The sequence below is a fragment of the Camelus bactrianus genome, chromosome 17 (genome assembly GCF_048773025.1).
Source record: "Camelus bactrianus isolate YW-2024 breed Bactrian camel chromosome 17, ASM4877302v1, whole genome shotgun sequence".
Lineage (NCBI taxonomy): Eukaryota > Metazoa > Chordata > Mammalia > Artiodactyla > Camelidae > Camelus > Camelus bactrianus.
The window spans coordinates 51,615,398-51,633,355 of NC_133555.1; the positions used below are offsets into that span (position 1 = coordinate 51,615,398).

The window sequence follows — 17,958 nt, forward strand, 5'->3', positions numbered from 1 at the left end:
GAGGACCTGCCCCATCATGCACAGGGCTGTCCTGCCATGGAGCTGAGCATCCCGGGTGCTTCCCAAGTGTGGCCAGCACTGGAAGGAAAGGAACGGTTTCACATACCCTGCTTGTCTCTCCGGACTCACACCTCACTCTGTTAGTGTGATAAAGGCTAGCTGTGGGCCATGGGTCTGTGGTGTGGAGAAGCACTCTCCGTGGCCAAGAGGAGTGGGGAGGAGGCATCCCCTCCCTCAGTTTAAACAGGTGGTGGTATGGAACAGAAGGGTGCTCCCCAAGAGTTTATAAAAGGAGAAATAAGGATTTTCTTTGGGACTTAGTCTAGCCAGGAAACACAGAAGATGATTAGAAAGGAGACTTGTAAATCACTTTAATATTAAGTTGACATTTGTTGAGCACCAATAATGTGCTACATTCTTTTCTGAGAGTTTTACAGAAATGAATCCTTCAATCTTCTCAACAATCGAGTAAGGAATGTTTGATTTTTATCCCAGTTTTACAGTGTGGAAACTGAGGCACACAGAGGGTAAGTTGGCCAAGGTCACAGAGCTAGTAAGTGGCAGAGCTGGTATTTAAACCCTGGCTGTCTGGTTTTGAGGCTCCCAGGGATGGGCTTTGGGTGTTTAGAGGTATCTGCATCCCTGGATCTCTGTACCTCTGTGCATCAGTTTGCCCAATAAGGACAGGGAAAGGAGAGTTACACAGGTGCTCACAGTCGTGTCTCAGCCACTGTCCACGAAGAGTGCACCGTGATTAGCGTTAATTGTTTTCCAGGCAGTAGATCTGTTGGTATAACAGAAATTTAGTCCATTGAGTTAATCTAAAAACCCTTCTTGCTCTGCTTCTGTCCATGTTTGCCATGTTACTGCCTGCCCGGGATTAGGCCGTGGAGGAGAAACTGTACTCATGGTTGAACTCTGATATTTCAGTCTGGTTCATAGTTTCACATATTCTGTTACATTAATAAGTTAAGTTTCTGGTTTTCTTGCATCAGTGTCTCGTGAGTTTGGTTAATGTGAAACCAATCCATGGGAGCCCAGGTGTGCTGACGGTATAATTTCTGAGCACGTTGTGGCACTTCTACACGTGCAGTCCTGACTGGAGGATGTCCGCCTTCCTCACTGATTTCTCCCAAGAGCAGGGCCCTCTCCCACCCCCGGATGTGAGGCTGGGAGCTCTCTGAGTAGGCCAGTCAGCGGCCAAGTCCACCAATCAGAAAATGATGAAGTCCTTGGAAGTGGGTTTAATAGAAAAAAAGGGCTTCCAGGTAGTCCGATGGGCTGTTCGAGTCCATTTGGTGAAAAGCTGTTCACTGTCTGTGGTTGAGCTGATTCTTTGCTGTTGAAAAGTCTGGATTAGATGAAGGGATTTTAAAAAGCAGAAAGGAGTGATTTCAGGTGGTACGTCCACACCGGTGAGAAGTGACGGATGACCGCCTGTGTGAGGCATAGACAGAGTCTTAGAAACTTCATAAAACAGCTTTAAAAGCTCTGCCATCTGAGTGCACTTCATATGGGGTCCAGATCATCACTGGTCATGCTGTGAGGGCAAATAACTGATGATGGCATAAAGGACATGGAGGCATCAAAAAGGTCTCAGTCATGTTCCCTGTTTAAAGAATGTGACACAGTGTAATATATTTGAGCTGGTTTTTCACTGAACAATTTTTCGTGTTTTCTGGGACTCCCAGCTCCCGAAGTTTCCACGCAGCTTCATGTCCCCTCACTGCAGCTCTGTCAGCACTTGTCCTGGGCTGACGTGGTGTCACGGGGAGCAGGACGGTCATCGTCCCCGGCTCCTCCGAGCTCCGTCTCCTCATCCGCAGTGCTGGGCTTCTCATCCGTGTCTACTTAGAAGGGTTGCTGAGAACCACAAGTGATGGTTGTCAGGGGTGATTTGTGGTTGTCCCTGTGTTTGACATATACTCAGTATTTGATAGAAACACATGTTTTTTTTATAGTTCTGGCTTCTACATTGCAGTGGTTTTTAGTCTGCATTTTTTTATAACTTTTTTCTTATTTTTAAATAAGCACTTTTATGGGGGGGGGGAATACTGGGGATTGAAGCCAGCACATTGTGCATGGTAAGCAAGTGCTCTACAACTGAGTAATACCCACCCTCCTTGTCTTCACTTAAAAATAAATATTGCAATACACAAAATAGCTCTTAAGCACAATCAAGGGACCTAGTCTCTGTATAGACAATTGAATACATATGCTATTTCAATAAGAATAAATGTTGGGACATATCTTTCTGAATTTGTTTACTTGTTTAAAAACGATAATAGCTAGTGATAAACACGAGTCTTGGATCCAGTACTTCTTAGGGTCTGCTTTGACATCATGGGAAATTACATTCTACAGAGAAGGCAAATTGGGTCTAGTTGATATTTGGATGATTTAGCAGATGATCAAGTCTTTCAAAACTTGACAGTTTTGTATTTTAAACTAACTGCAAAGTTATCTTCTAGAAGTTGGAATTCCTAAGCTTGTGAAGTGCTCAGTAATTCAGTATGTATGTGTTTGTGTCTGTGTGAACGTGTTTGTGTGTGATTTCAGGAAGGTAGAAATAAGTTCCATGTAGCCCTCTGATACCTTCCTCCTCCAGTTCAAGATGTAGGCATATATTTACACAAATAAATTGATATTCTTTTGTCATTTGGCATATTGGAAATAAGAGGTTGTCATACTTGTTTCAGAAGGGTTGGGGAGCATGAGCTTAGAAAACGGGAGGAGAAAGAGGCCGGGAGGCACTTCACACTCTGTGCAGGATTTGAGGAACAGTAGCTTTTCTTTTTTCTTCTAAAGCAAACTGGCGCTGAATTGTAACATACTATTACTCAGAATTGCTTTTCTGATCAGATACAAGTGCCTCAGAGTTTTCAAGGCAACATGAATGATGAAATCCGTTTTAGGAGTTATCTTTAAAGTAGTGTTAATTTTCAAGTAAATGGCTATAGCCTGTTCTTTCTTCGAAGGGTAAAAGACGTTCTCATTGATCCAAGTGCATGATCAATGTGCTTAGTTTCTTTGGGTTTTTTTTCTTTTTTTTTAAGTGCTTGTTTCATTGTGGTTTGAATGAATGTTTAAAATTTCTGAATTTTGTTCTTTATAACATGCTGATTTATCAGAACTGTTAAAAACCTGATTGATCTTTCGTCTTTGTTTGGAGGGGCACCCTTTTGATTTCTGTTGTCTGTTAAAGAGGGAAATTCTTCCTCTAGCCTGCAGATCATTAAGTGAATGGTTTGCAGTGTGCCTTTAAAATTCTTTGAATGCTTTGAGCATGCTTGTCTAGTGAATTTTGAATTGACTCATAGTAATGACTTTGCTTTGATTCTGTGGCTTTTGCTCCTCTCCGCAAGAATTTGAATTCTCTGTTGCATTTTGTATACGTGTTTTTAACAGGGGAAGAAATTTTGCATTTTTTAAAGAGCTGGGTTTTCCTGTCCCCTCTGAATGCCATCTATACTTGATACAATAAAAATCTGTTATTACAGTGCTTAATTATTTCATAAACTAATTTTTGGCTTAATCAGACGCAATGAGAAAGAGTGATAATAAAAAATATGAAAACCTTCCTTCCTTTGAAGAATAGAAATGAGGTGGTCAGGCTCACGCATGCTTTGTGCTTGACACACTTACTTTCATGTCATTGTGTATCATGATTCGGAGATGGAGTTGCATCAGGTTTTATAGATTTTTGTTTGAACATTTTTGTTGAATTCTTTCTCCAGGCTGATGTTTCCTGTTGGGTTTGTGGAAAGCGTAGAAGGGAAACAAATTCTTTGTTTTATTTTCAGGAGGCCTGAGTTGCTGATGAGAAAAGAGTTGAGGGTGGGCTGAGGAACAGAGTGACACTCCCTCTCCTCCCGGCTGAAACTGATGAACAATGAAATCAATTAAGTGTATCAGTATTTGACCAAGAGAATTCAGCGAGCCCAAACTGGCAAGTTATGCCCAATGGAAAGTACTGAATTCACCTGCAGAATTAGGTGCTTTGCCAATTAGAAGCAGCTTAGAGCAATCAGAAAAATTAGTTCATATGATGGGATATAAAAGAATGTAATATCTTCTATTTCTGAAACTTTTCTTTGTTAAGTTGTGTAGCGCTAAAATTAAGTTTCAAGCGCCAGGAGTTAAGAGTCTGGGTGGTTCTGTGGGATCGTTAGTCAGGGATGTGTCTAGATCCTGCTAGAGTGTCTGAAGGTGGCAGGAAAAGACCCAGGGCTAGGATTTGTTATCCTAGGGTGTCCTCCATAATGGTTCCATAATGGTTACATGTGGGAGCCCAAGATTAGGTTAACAAATTGTAACAGACCCCAGCCGCCTGTCAATGTTCAGAAGAAAAATGTGTGCTTAGTAACTGCTTTGCAAGCAGGAGCCTGTGCATCCTCACTCCTGTCTCCTTGCCTTAAAAAGCAGAGACAATGCTTTGCTTGCATAGTTTATGCTTTAGATAGCACTCTGCTCATTTCAAAGCAAGGACCCAGGCCCTCAGCTATAAAAGCTGGGCTTGTGTGCTTTTAGATAGTCTATTATCCCCAAAACAAGGACCTGGCTGGTCTCGTGGTCTGCTTTGTAATTCACATATCTAAAGAATGTATCTTATTCCCCTCACCCCATGACTTCCCTAAAGATACACTAAGCCTTTGTACTCATTGTGGATTCTACAATCTCTGTCTCCTCCCGTCTTTCCTCAAGTTCCTACTTACTATCACACAACTGTTAATGACTTTTTCCTTTCGTTATACACAGTAAATATAGGAGCATTTGAGAGGCTCGTGGAGTTGGCTCCCTACTCCTTCTCTTTTTCTGGACTTTTCCCACAGAGTCTTGAATAATCATTCCGTGTCGGTACGACTTCTGCCAGCCATAACCCACAGTTCCAGGTGAGAATGATGCAGGCTTTATCTCTCCTACCCAAGGGAGAGAGAGAAGAGAATTGAGATCTGCTCCCTTGTGGTCCCTTCCTTCCCCAGGGCCACTCCAGTTCACCTGCAGCCTTCTGGCCTCTGCTGTCAGGGCCTCTGTCCCAGGACTGACTGCAGCCATTTTTTCCCTTGCCAACATTTCCTGTGCCTTTCAGAAGTTGGTCTCTTCTCTGCAATTCAACCCTGGCAGATGTGATGGTGGTCAGCGTGCTGGTGGGCAGTCACCTGGGGACTCCCAGGAGCCATGCTGATTCTCCTGAGTCTCTCATTCGGGGTTACAGAACTGTCGAGCACCGGAGGAAGCCCATTCACGTGAGGGCAGCGCAGCATTGCATCACTTTCATTTTATTTTTGAAATTTCAGTGGAGAAATTATTTGTAGCAAACTGTTCCAGTTTTTTGGCTGACTGCTTTCCTCACCACCATTTCCTTGTTGGATGTGGTGCTTGTTTTAAGAACCAGGTTTCTTCTCTGGTTATTTCTAGCAGATGGGCTTGCCGAATCCTTGATCTGCATTTGAAGCAGAATGCTTCATCTTGATGTCAAACTGATTTTCTTCATTCTGAATATTTCGTATACACTCAGCAACTCTTTCAAGTGAACTACTCTTGTCCAATTTCGGTTAACTCACATTTGCTGATCTCCTGCTTTCATGCTGAGGGCAGTTTCTTCTTCCTGTAATAAAAGTTAGCAATTTGCATCTACTATGGGAAGGTACTGGCCCGAGGTGCTTTTGTTCTTAACAGTTTTAATACAATTCACCCATTAGTATTTACACCGGTTTTTACTCTATGCTAAGAATTGTGCATCCCAGTCAATCTTAGAATATTTTCATCCTCCTAAAAGGAAACCCCATATGCATAAGCACTCATTCCCATCTTCCCCATCCTCCCCCAGCCCCAGGGAGCCACTCTTCTCTCTCTGTGGATTTGCCTGTGCTGGATATTTCATGTAAATCGAGTCAATTCATGTAAATGGAACCGTCTATTGTGACTGACTTCTTTCACACTGAGTAACGTTTTCAATGTTTGTCCATGTTGTTGCCTGGGTCAGTACTCCATGCTTTGCTATTGCTGAATAATATTCCACTGTATGGCTGGGCCCCTCTGTTTACCCATTCATCAGGTGATAGGCATTTTGGTTGTTTCTTCTTTTTGGCTGTGATGAATAATTGTACCGTGAACATTCCTGTAGGAGTTTTTATGTGGACATTTGTTTTCAGTTCTCTTACGTGTGTGCCCACAGAGCAGAATTGCTGGGTCATTCAGAAACCAACTGTTCAACTCTCTGAGGTCCTGCCAGGCTGTTTTCCAAAGTAGCCACTCAGCGTTACATCTCACCAGCAAGGGCTGCTATCTCTGATTCCTGTGTGTCCTCATTAGTTCTTGTTATTCTTTTTTTAATTATAACCTAATGTAGTGAGTGTGAAGCGGTTTCTCCTAGTAGTTTTGACATGATTTCCCTTACAGCTAATGATTTTGAACATCGTTTCATTGTGCTTATTGGCCATTTGTATATTTTCCTTGAAAAATACCGTTTCGGATCCTTTATTCATTTTTTAATTTAGTTGTCTTTTTTGTTGAATTGTAGGAGCTCTTTTTTATTTGGAGATACAAATTCCTAATCAGATAAATTATTTGAAAATATTTTCTCCTGAGTGTTGTTTTTTTCACTTTCTGGATGGTGTCCTTTGAAGCAAAGTTTTAAATTTGATGAACTCAAATTTATCTCTGTTTTCTTTTTTCCTTGTGCTTTTGGGGCAATATTTAAAATCTGAGGTATTTTATTTAAAATTTACATATAAAATATCTTAATTTTTAGGACCGTCCTAGGAGACGGGTGCTGTTGTTATACCCAGTCTATGGATAGGAGGCTGAGATGCAGAAAATTTCACTGACTTATGAGTGTCAAAGCTACCCAGTGCTGTGGGAGTTCAGAGCCTCATGATTGTCCCCAAGCATCTGTGCTCTTCACCACCATGCTCCACTACTGCCTGGAATCGTTAATGAAAAAGTCTTTCATTTTTTGGTTTCTTGTTTGTTTGTTTTCTCATTGGGAACCTCATCTCCTCATTTTCCTTTCGGATATCAGTGTAGGTTTATTTTAGGTCTCATGTAGGCAGAAGAATTGCTATCATTTAACTTCTTTATTACTCACTCTCCGGTGATGATTGTTGCTATTTGACCTAATCAAGTCATGCTTAAGTCTTTCCTGCTCATGACACTGAAGAGTCATGACTTACAGAATGCTCAGAGAAGAAAATAATTGATTGATTTTATTTTGCTACCCAATCAAACCAATCAAATAAAAACCCCGGTGTTGACGCAGACGGTAAGCCCTCCAGAATAGGGTCACTGTCTTCCTTGTGTTTCGTTTGTTTGGTCACAGTGTCTGGATAGTGACTTGCTGTCCAGCAGTTTTGTGAGGATACGGTGTTCGTGAATCATTGTAAGGACAGAATTTTGACAACAGACTGTATCGGTCATTTCACGAGGGAAAAGATAATATAGAAATACTGCTCAGATCTATTTTAAAATTAAGTTTGGAATGTTGAGAAGAGTTCAAGAAACCATACAAAGATCTTTTCCACTTATTTTAGATCTATCTTAGGCATATTATGATTACATAGCAGAGTAACTTATCAACTAGATTTGACTAGAGGGGTGTATTATTGATTATTTGTTTTAGTTGAAATATTCTACCTGGGAAAAAGTAATCAGTGCCCATAAATGAACATATATGTTTGTATTTCTATGTAACATGGGAGCAGACTTCATATGTTTCTATATAATATATATGACTGTGTGTTTTAATCTGTCTGTCAGTGTATTTATAGTTTTTCAGCAATGTTCTAACTTTAGAATTCTTCTAAGAAAGTCACCCCCTATTCTAGCGCAGTTTGTACTGTGTATCCTGTCTTATGCATGGGATTCCACTGTCTCCTCAGGAGGAATTTCCTCCCCTACTGAGGTAGTAGCAGAGTTAAAGGAACTGTGATTTCTAGGCCTTTGCTCTCCATGTGTTTGCATTTGGCTGTCAATCGCGATTTTCCATTTCTTGAGTTTTCATTGTTCAATTAGAATTTTTGAAAATAAGTGTTAATATGTTGTATTTGTCTCCCTAGAAACTTGATGTGTTTGTGCTTTTCAGTTTTCAATTTCTTAAAAATGTAAATGCACTCTTGTTTTTAAGTAGTCCTTTTTCACTAGATATTTGTTTACCTCTTTATAGTTAAAATACATTTTTCCCAATGAATGAATCGGTGTGCATGTTTTAAAAGATACCTTACTTTTTATTTTCCTTATTATAACAATTATATTCATTCTAGAGAATTTAGAAAATAAGGATAAACACAGTAATAACTTAAAAATGGCCTCTAATCTCACCTAGAGATACAGTTGTAAAGTTTCAAATTGAGAATTACAAGACCTCTCATGTTGTTCTTCCTTTTCAAGATCGTTTTGGTTACTGAGACCCTCGAATTCCCATATGAATTATAACAGCAGCTAATCAGTTTTTGCAGAGGAGCCCACTGGGATTGTGATCGAGACCACGTAGAATATATGGATCACTCTGGGGAGCACTGCCATTCCAAGAGCACTGTCTTCTGATCCAGGAATGTACGTGGAGTGTCTGTCCAGGTATTTAGGTCTTCTTTAATTTTAATGCAATAAGTCTGAAAAAAGGGACAAAAACGGCTATCCAGGTCCCACTAGTCAGAAATAATAATTAACACTTTAACATCTACTTTCTGTTCTTTTCATCAGTGTGTATCAGCTCTGTCATAAAAACCAGTGAGCACTCTGTGCCTGTTTACTGTGTGGAGACCTCCATTTTCCATTCGGCTTATTACATGTTTTTCTACAATATTCTATCTCCCCTGGCATGATTTTTAATGACCAGTATAGCATTATGTCTTGTGGAGGCATCGTCCATTTTACTTCGGGCTTAAATAAACTTTTAAATTCCAAGTGTACTTAACTGAAATACTGAAAAGAGAACTGTGGTGGTACCGAAAGAGCCCTACCTCCCTTCCCCTTATTTCCTGAGTGTAAAAGCTGTTGCCAATGTGGTGTATATATTTCATGACCTTTATGCCTATGACATATATATATACCCATACATACATACATACATACATATGAGAAATCTATGTATATGTGTGTATATATTCTTTTTTGAAAAATAAGGCCATACTATATGTTTTCTGCAGCTCGCTTTATTCACTCAGGGGTATATCATAGACGTCCTCTCACTCCAGACTCACCCGGTCCTTTCAGATAGAGTGGAGGGGTCTCCTGATGTGCAGGTGTTGTCTCTTGTGCAAGGACACCTTTGGTGGGAGAGTGCTGTGGACAAGGCCCTGGGCCACGGGGAAACGCTGGCCCCCTCAGTGCCCACAGCTCACCGTGATTTACCGCATTATTGTCTTGATGGTGGACACTTAACTTTTCTCCATTTTCCACTGTCAGAAAGGATGTTTGACTGGCATCTTTCTTTAACAGACATTCCTGTGATCTTGTATGAGCATGCCTTTAGTTAAGTCTTCTGGAAATTTAGTCCCTGGATGTGACATTTACTTTCATCACAGGCTACTTTCAAGTGACTAGAAATTCCTTCTCCAGTGTGGAATGAGAAATGTAGAATTACTTATGTAACCAATTCTCTATCGCTGGATATGATTTCACTTCAGCTTTTCTTCCCACCAGTGTAAACAGTATATCTATTTGAACTGATTTTTTTTCTAAACGAAACGATTCCTAGAAGTGGGGTTGAATCAGTGTGTACACACGTTTTTCAGAGTTTACATATCCATTGACATGTCATCCTCCAAAAAGGTCGCTCACAGTTTTTTCTCCCACAGATGGACACTAGCTACAATATCTTTTAAAAATATTTACCAATAAGATGAGCAAAAGTGCTTTTTCATTGTTTTAGTTTGCATTTGATGACCAGTGAGGTATTGAGCATTTTTCACTGATTAGCCATCTGACTTTTGAAAAGTGAATGATCCATTTTGTCCTTTGCACAAATTTAAGTGAGGAAGCTTCTTTTTGCTTTGTGACAGCTCTTTGTATGTTATGAACATTAATCCCTTGTCTTCATCAACATCTATCACAGAGTTTTTCTTTGTCATTTCTTTCGTTTCATTTTGTTCAGTAGGTTTATTTTTGTTGTGGCTCAAAATATTCTTAAGATAGTAAATGTCTTCCTTTTGTGTTTTATCTTTGTTATTATTCTTAGAAATACTTTCTTATAATGGTATAAATCTCTTACGTAGGTTTATTTAATGTCTAAGATGGAGATGATAATAGTACTTGTTATAGTGAGGAGAAGTTGAATTAATGTGAGCAAAGAGTTGTATTTGCTGTTATTAGTATTTTAATATTTACATCACTATCTGTAATTATTTTTGTGGTCATTATGACAGGAATAGAATTTGTTCTTTCCAGGTGATTCTCTGATTGTCCCAGGACAATTATTGAATTCATACTTTGCTCTTTGATTTGAAATCCCACATGTATAAAATACTTATGTACACTAGAGTCTCTTTTTGAGCTCATGCTTTATTTCTGTCAATCTTACTTCCTTACTCCAGCGCTATATCTTAAATATTGTAAAAATTAATTATTATCTGACAGTGCGATTTTTTTTGTTGTTGTTCTTTTCTTCCATCCCAAACTTTCTTGGCTATTATTATGACTTTATTATTCCTGAAGAATTCTAAAATATATTGTTCAAGTTAAAAAAAAATCAGATAAGAGTATTCATGGGATTTTTATTAAGTTTTGAATTATTTTTAGGAGAACTTCCATATTTACAAAACTGTTTTCCTCCATGCAATATGTTGATGTCTCTACATTCACACCTCTTATTTACCCCTCAGTACAGTCCTGTAGTTTTCTCCATGTACAACATGGGCATTAATTGTGAGTTTATTCCAGATTATTGTTGATGTTTTTGTTAATTTTGTAAGAGAATTTTTTGCTATTATATTTTTTAACTGTTTAAACTGACACCTAGGAAGGCAGATTCGGTTTGTAAATACTCACTTTGTAACAAATCATTTAAAATTGTAAGTATTAAGTAATTGTTCGAGGATCCTTTCTTTTGTGTTTTTAAAAATTTGTTTCCAATATTATCAAAATGGTCATAGCTAAGAAGTATAGGTGTGGAGACAGATGGAGAGAGGTAGTGTGGCTCATGTACAAACTCTGAGCACTTTTATGGCTGCATTTAGGCTGGAGAAGCCCCAGAAGAGCCCACATTAGACCAGGGGTGGCTTTGTATGCACTTGAAAGCCAGCTTTCCTACCTTTATGGTGAAGCCTGATGGGCGTGGCAGATAGATGATCAAGGTCTGATCAAGGTCATTGGCTGCACAGAGCGCTGTGTCTGTGAGAACTGGAGTCCATCACCATGGGAAATGCTTGGCACCAGGAACACTGCAGGGGAGCTGGGGAGTCTGTGTGTTAAGGATTTTCCAGTCCTGGGAGTGGGAAGATCAGACTCTGCATTCAGATCTGAGTTTGAATTCATCCTATCTTGTTTACTGGTCCTCTGACTTTGTCAAGTTATCTACCCTCTTTGAACTCCTGTTTTCATGTCTCTCAAAATAGGAGAATTACGGCCTGCTGCTAGAGTGTTTGATCAGGATAAATGATTTGTTTCTATAAGATGCCACGTACAGTCACAAGCTCAGTGAGAAATGGGCTGTCACCTCTTCATCTGCAACTCAGTGCTCGACAGGACATCGGGGCAAAGCCAGTCCGTAATTTGTTTGTGATGCAAGTAGGAACAAAATTAATGTCTTGCCTTTCCCTTGCAGTATTATTACTCCTTTGCTTCATTTACTTCTTTCCTCCTTTCCTTTCCCCTCCTCCACCAAAAGATCCTGAGACTCTCTCAGAACACTAGATTCAAATTACTTTAAAGGGTGTCTCATCCTCATGAAATGACAGTAACTTAAAAAAAATTCTGTACAGATCCCAGACGTCATTGTATTTGATTTACACACACACACGCACACCCACCCACACACACAATCAGCCTACCTCCCACTTGCTGAGGGAGAAGGACCAATTTTTCTGAGTTTTCATTCACTGAGCGTGAGAGCAAAGTCTCTTACGCAGATTTTCACCTTGCTTAGTGCATGGTGTTTTTAATTGGATTTCTGCTTTGTGGCCATAGAACTATTCTCCTTATAGAAGAGAGGATGTGGAGACATAGACATTCTGCTGAGATATTGGTGTCAACATATTTGAGTTGGAAAGGACTTAGGACAGCATAGAGTCGTAACTTTTTATGGGTGAGAATTCATGATAGTGTAACTTGGACAAGAACCTAGGTCTTCTGTCTTCGTGTCCACGTTGATGAAGAGGCAACAGGGCGGGAGATGGCAGGGATCCTTCTTGCTTGAGTTCCAGGGTCTTGCTAGTTTTCATTGCTCAGCTGCCTTTAGTTTAGGTCCGTGTGGCCTCTCATGGGAAGGTCACTCTGTCCTGATAGACTGAGTTTCTAATCAGCAAAAAGCCCTGGACCCACTCATATTTCCCAGAGTTTTTCTGCTGTCCTGCTGACAGTTTATATAAATGATACCTAAGAAACTACTGGATATAAAATCCTTATTGTTATCATTTGCCCTCAAGTTCCATAGGAATGGGGTGCTGTCTCAGGCTGTCTAAGGCTAGATCTGAACAAAGATAGGGTGATAGGCTGTGCTGCTGGACCCTCCCCAGTCATAAGGGATTTCCACCTTAGTTTTTAGAATCAGACAGACGAGTTTAAATCTTGCCTTTACCAGTTATTAGCTTTGTGAACTTGGGGAAGAAACTGTACTTGTTTGTGCCCAATTTTCTTTATCTGTAAATAAGTTCAGTATTTATTTTAGGGCTTTTTTGTTTTAGAATTGAATGAGCTAATTCCCACATTTATACCGAAAATACTGATCGCGTGGTTCTATGCTGGTGCCTTGGTAGAAGATTACTAAGGGACTCAGCAGTGAGAATGCAGGTGGGGGACCCCTGGATCATAGAGCTTATATTCTAGGATATGCTTGTAAAAGACTGGATGTGCAGTGGAATTTTAGTAAATGTCCATTCCTTTCCTTATCCACATTGATTGTGTATATATCTTTGTACAATATATGAACAATTTTTTATTGCAATTTAAATCTCTTTGTAGTAATTAAATTATGTAGCTATAACAAAATACGTGAAATAAAATGATTTGTCTTTTATTTTCTTTTCAATATGCAAAACAAAATAAATTAGAAAAGAAAAAAAGGTTTTGAAGGAGTAGAAATAATTTTATTTCTGTGGAATCAATTCCCTATGTTAGGTTTTTTAGTTGTGTTGTTAAACAGCATATAAAATTGATAGGTTGTGACTTCAGTGTTGATAGCTAGGTGAGTGTAGTTTCTTTTTGTGATAGTCTTTGATGAATTATTTGCACTAGATCATAAATGATGTGCATGTTACATATTGGAAACGAGGAAAGAGTGGAGTCATACTACCTCCAATGCAGTCATCTTGTTACCAAGTCGAAACTCGTACTGCTTGCTGCATAACAGGCCAATAAATTGGGAGATTGAGGTGTTGGAGCAAGGAATAGTAACTTTATTTGAAAAGCTGGCAGACCCAGAAGATGGCAGAATGACATGCTGGAGAACCGTCTCCCCCAAGTCAGGAATCAATCCGCTTTTATACTTAAAAGGGGCGGGGATGTGGTTGGTTGTTGCAAACTTCTTTCGGTACGAATTGTTTCTCCTTGGAATTCTTTGTTCTTGCAGCTGTCCACGTGGGTCTAGTCATGGTGCCCCTCTAAAACCTCCAAAAAAAATCAAAGTTGATTCTCTATTTTACAACTTGCCATCTCTATATAAGTGCAGAAGAGTTAACATCGTGAAAGATCAGAGCCCGGAGAATAGGCTCTCCTGGATATTTCAGGCTAAAGGCAACTTTCTTTTACAAAAGTTACAGAGCTACCAAGTCTGAGCCTAGAAAACAGCAAATGTTTAAAGCCAAAGGAACAGATCTAACATGCAGTCAAATTTATTCTTTTCTATTACAATTTCTTTTTCCACCTCATAAATAATTTTAGTAAGAAACATGAGCAATTTTTTTACTTTTGCTTCTTAGTAACGGATAAGTGGGCCAAATACATTTATGAGAGCAGGGATGCTGTGCGGGCATTGGGGTCACAGCAAACCCTTGTTGGGGGTGGTCGACTCTGCAACATGTCTGATGCCCCATGGGTGTTGGTGAGGGACCCCATAACCAGGGGCTCTCTTCAGGAACCAGCATATGGGCATTGACCTCTGGAGACCTCTTTTTCAGCTGCCGGAAATTTTTTCAGATACTGTGACTGAAAAACCACTTCAGCTGGTCATAATTAGGGAATAAAGGAAGAGGAAAAGGGTTTGGATTAGATTAGAAGAGAAGGACAGAATATCAGGGAACCTGGGGGCTTGGCAGTGGGTCCTTGGGAGAGAGGGGAGCAGAGGTGGGGAGGGGCACGGCTCTGGAACCAGCTCCTGCACCTGTCCCAGGGCCCAAGTCACACAGCTATTAATTGGCCCAGGACCCTCTCCTGTCTGGATGTCACCCTGGGCAGAACCTTGAGAATTGAAGGTAAGGGGTGGGCAGCACTCACATAGGGGATCACTGAGGACTTAGTTCAAGTCCACGGTGCCTTTTCTGGTCATGTGTCTTCACTTGCCCTTTATCTTAGGATCTGAGAAGCAGGAGCAAGGAACGCAGGGAGAGATCCAGTAAGACATCTGACTGTGTTAAGAGACGACAGTCATAGCCACACGGGGAGCGAGGACACTTGCAGCAAAGTAAAACGACTTCACAACTATTGCATCAGAGCTGCCGGTGTGAGAGAGCCTAAGCCTGTCTCAGAGTGCAGGGGACAAGTGGAAAGGAATGGCAAAATTTCCACTGAAAATTGAAATTTTGTTAAATAGCCTGCTACTGTTGCTTGTATCACTTGAATGAATGCAGGCATATTGCTATGGGCATTTATATGTTCACTCAAACCCACCAGCCACTCTTGCCCCCATCGGGGATGGGCTTTCTCAAGCCCAGTGCACCTGCTGCTTGGGTGGGCCATGCTGCGGGTCCTCGCCTGGGACTGGGCTGCTGCAGGGAACTGAGTCCCCGAGGCACGGCCTGCGAGACACGACAGGAACACCTCTGCTCTTGACTGAGGGCCTCCGTTTCCCCCTGCAGTGTAAGAATGCTGGTGACTGAGTTAGAAGCATGCTTCAAAGCTGTCCGTGTCCTTGCCATCCAGAAGCAGAGCCTGGGAGCTTCCGAATTTCTCCAGAATGGGGTTTACATTCATCTTCGACAGGTGAGTTTATGTCCTTTTACAAGTGGAGGAATTACTGCAGTTTTCCTGGAACTTACTCACCACTAGTCCATCTGATTTTTCTGTGCTAGGATTCAATATGGCATGCTAAAAATTCTGGAGTCAGATCTTGAAACACTGATGAAGAGGATTATTTTATTTCTTTATATGATAGTATTTTACTTTCCAAATTCAGAGATTTCAGTTCTTTCAAAAATTTTTTGGGGGGTTGGAGAAACAACTTTGCTCTTACCATCTTTGTGACCTGTTGCTATATGCCTGTCACCTGTCTTCTGTCACTTGTGAGGCGGTTCCATTTGTGACCCTGTCCGGGTTGTTCATGGTATAAAACATAAAGTCTGTAAAAGTACAGTCCCTTTTACTCCGAAGACATTCCACAAATACTACTTAAATCTGGGTGTGGTTTTAAGAAGACAGAATCATTAGAACATGTACTTGCAGGTTGCTAGTGCAAAATCCCCAGATCAATAGTCTAGCTCAACATCTAAAATCTTTCTAATCTACCTTGGATTTGTATGGATAGTTGAAGCAGTTTGCTAAGAACTCAAGACCAGGGTTAGAATACAGGCTGGTGTAGCTCAGCAGGTCCTCCCAAGCTGATGCTCTGGCAGAGGGCAGGTCCTAGGGGAGAGGGCGTGTCCTCCCCCCTGAGCTGACAATTTGATGGCAAAGACATTCATCAGGTGAAGAACTTGGAGATTCTTCTAAGAACAGTGGGTTTGAAAACAGTCCTAAAAGCGTGGGAGTGACACAATCCCATTTGTCTCAAGTAGGGGAGAGTGGCTTTGGGGCCACTTGGGAGACTCGTGAGTCCAGGTGGGCAGTGTTGGTGGCTTCCACTTGAGCGGTGGGATGGTCAGCGGGTAAAAGCGAACAGATTGAAGGCATGTTTAGATGGTAAAAAGGAAAGGATGAATGATGTCTGTGAAGGTAGGATGGAGTAAGGAACAGGTTTCTGGGTGGATTAATGAGGTAAATGATGGTCCTGCTGTGCTCTGAGGAGGGAAATTTGTAGAGGGAGTTCTGGGGGATAACTGATGAGTTCAGCTGTGGGTAAAGTGAAAGGCTGTTAGATGTGTGGTTTGGGAGCTCAGGTGAGAGCCAGTAGTGAGTAGGGGGAGGGGAGAGAGACTTTCAAATCAGTGTGTCTTGTGAACATACAAATAAGGACGAGTAATGACACACTTAAAACCTCTATATTCTGTATTTAAAGCCCAGTAAAATTTTGCTATATTGACTGCAGAGGTTCTTAATTTTTTTTAATAAAATTAAAATAAATAGAAACAAAATAGTGGAGTTAATGAACATCTTAGAGTTGATGTGTGTCCTTGTATGTATTTTCATACCTCATCTGTTTATAACCATAATCTACAAAAAGTTTGCTTGCTTAGCATAAGAGTTAAACAGAGGGAAGTGACACACAGTGTTGGGGCTTGAAGCTGATCTTCTCTGGCAAATTATGTCACCTCTCTGTGCCTTAGTTGCATCTTCTGTGACTGCCCCCGGGCCCCTCATCACAGGTGATTTCCTAGACTAGATGTTGGGAGGGAGGCTGCTGAAGGGAGTAAGAAGCGGCAACTTCTAGGGATATTGAAGAGAGAGACAAAAACAGATTAAAGCCGATAAACTGAGTAAAAATACCCTCAAAAGAGAAAGAATCCCTCAGTGTTTTGAGCCCCTTAGCGTAAGGGAAACAAAATCAGGTTGAGCCAAAGCTCTTGAGCATGTGAGTATTGTGGGTGGGTGGGTGTCATCAGAAAAGGGTTGAGAAAAGGCCTTTTCATTTCCCTAGACGTTTCCAGTAAGGATGGGGAGCAGAAGAGAAAACCCCCTGCTTCACAGTGGAAGCTGCTGTTTTGTGAAAAACTGACCAAAGTTTGGAGACAAGTCATCAGCGGTGCTGGCAAATGAAGAGACTTCGGGATTGGGTGGGGCACTTGCTGCGACTTTCAGGTGACCTGCTGGCTGGGTCTGTATGGCGGTCAGTAGTTTTGCAGGGTGACCCGGGCATAAACCCTGGCACTGAGGCTGCTGGTCTGACTAGCAAACCTGGGCACCCGCAGTCCTAATGGGGCAGCTCGGGATGTGGCCTGGGACACCTGCTGAGATGAGGGCGAGAAGAGGGCTTTCCTGAGGGGGTGTCATGCGGAGAGTGGGAACGTGTTCCTGCAGGGGAGGAAGAGCCTCTGAGCAGGGTGCTGGATGCACAGGCAAGACCAGCCTGAGCACGGAGGCTTCTGGGAGCCAGAAGTCATACAATGGCCCGAACCGCCTTGTTCCTGCGAGACTGCAGGGAAATGATGCTGAAAATGTAGGCTAGGGTCACACCCTGTGGTGTTTTATGAGTGACAGTAAAGGACTGGTCCAGCAGGCAGGAGAGAACCCTGTGGGCGTCCCAGCTGGGGCGTCATGCCGGAGGGAGGAGCAGAGTTATAGACTTTGCCATTTATTAGCTGTGTGACTTTGAGCAAGATCACCCCACCTCTCTCTATATATATCTTCATCTGTAAAGTGACAGAGTGACAAGCTCGTGTCATCAGAAGGCTTTGTTTAGCTCTGATCCTCTTTGTCCAGTCCTGTCAGTGCTGCCCTGTGAGGTTCTGCAGCGGCTGCTCTTACCCTGAGATGGGAGGGCCTAGAGGGACGTTG

At 41.4% G+C, this 17,958-nt stretch overlaps 1 long non-coding RNA gene across 2 annotated transcripts in view; it reads left to right on the top strand.

The window, feature by feature from the left end:
• The first annotated feature begins 4,157 nt into the window (after nt 1–4,157).
• The window catches only part of LOC141573810 (uncharacterized), a 29,943-nt gene continuing 16,142 nt past the window's right edge, over nt 4,158–17,958 (top strand). For both annotated transcript variants that reach the window (XR_012500148.1, XR_012500147.1), the window contains exons 1-3: nt 4,158–4,892; nt 8,389–8,574; nt 15,168–15,291. This is a non-coding gene — a long non-coding RNA (uncharacterized LOC141573810). The remainder of the gene's footprint in view (nt 4,893–8,388; nt 8,575–15,167; nt 15,292–17,958) is intronic.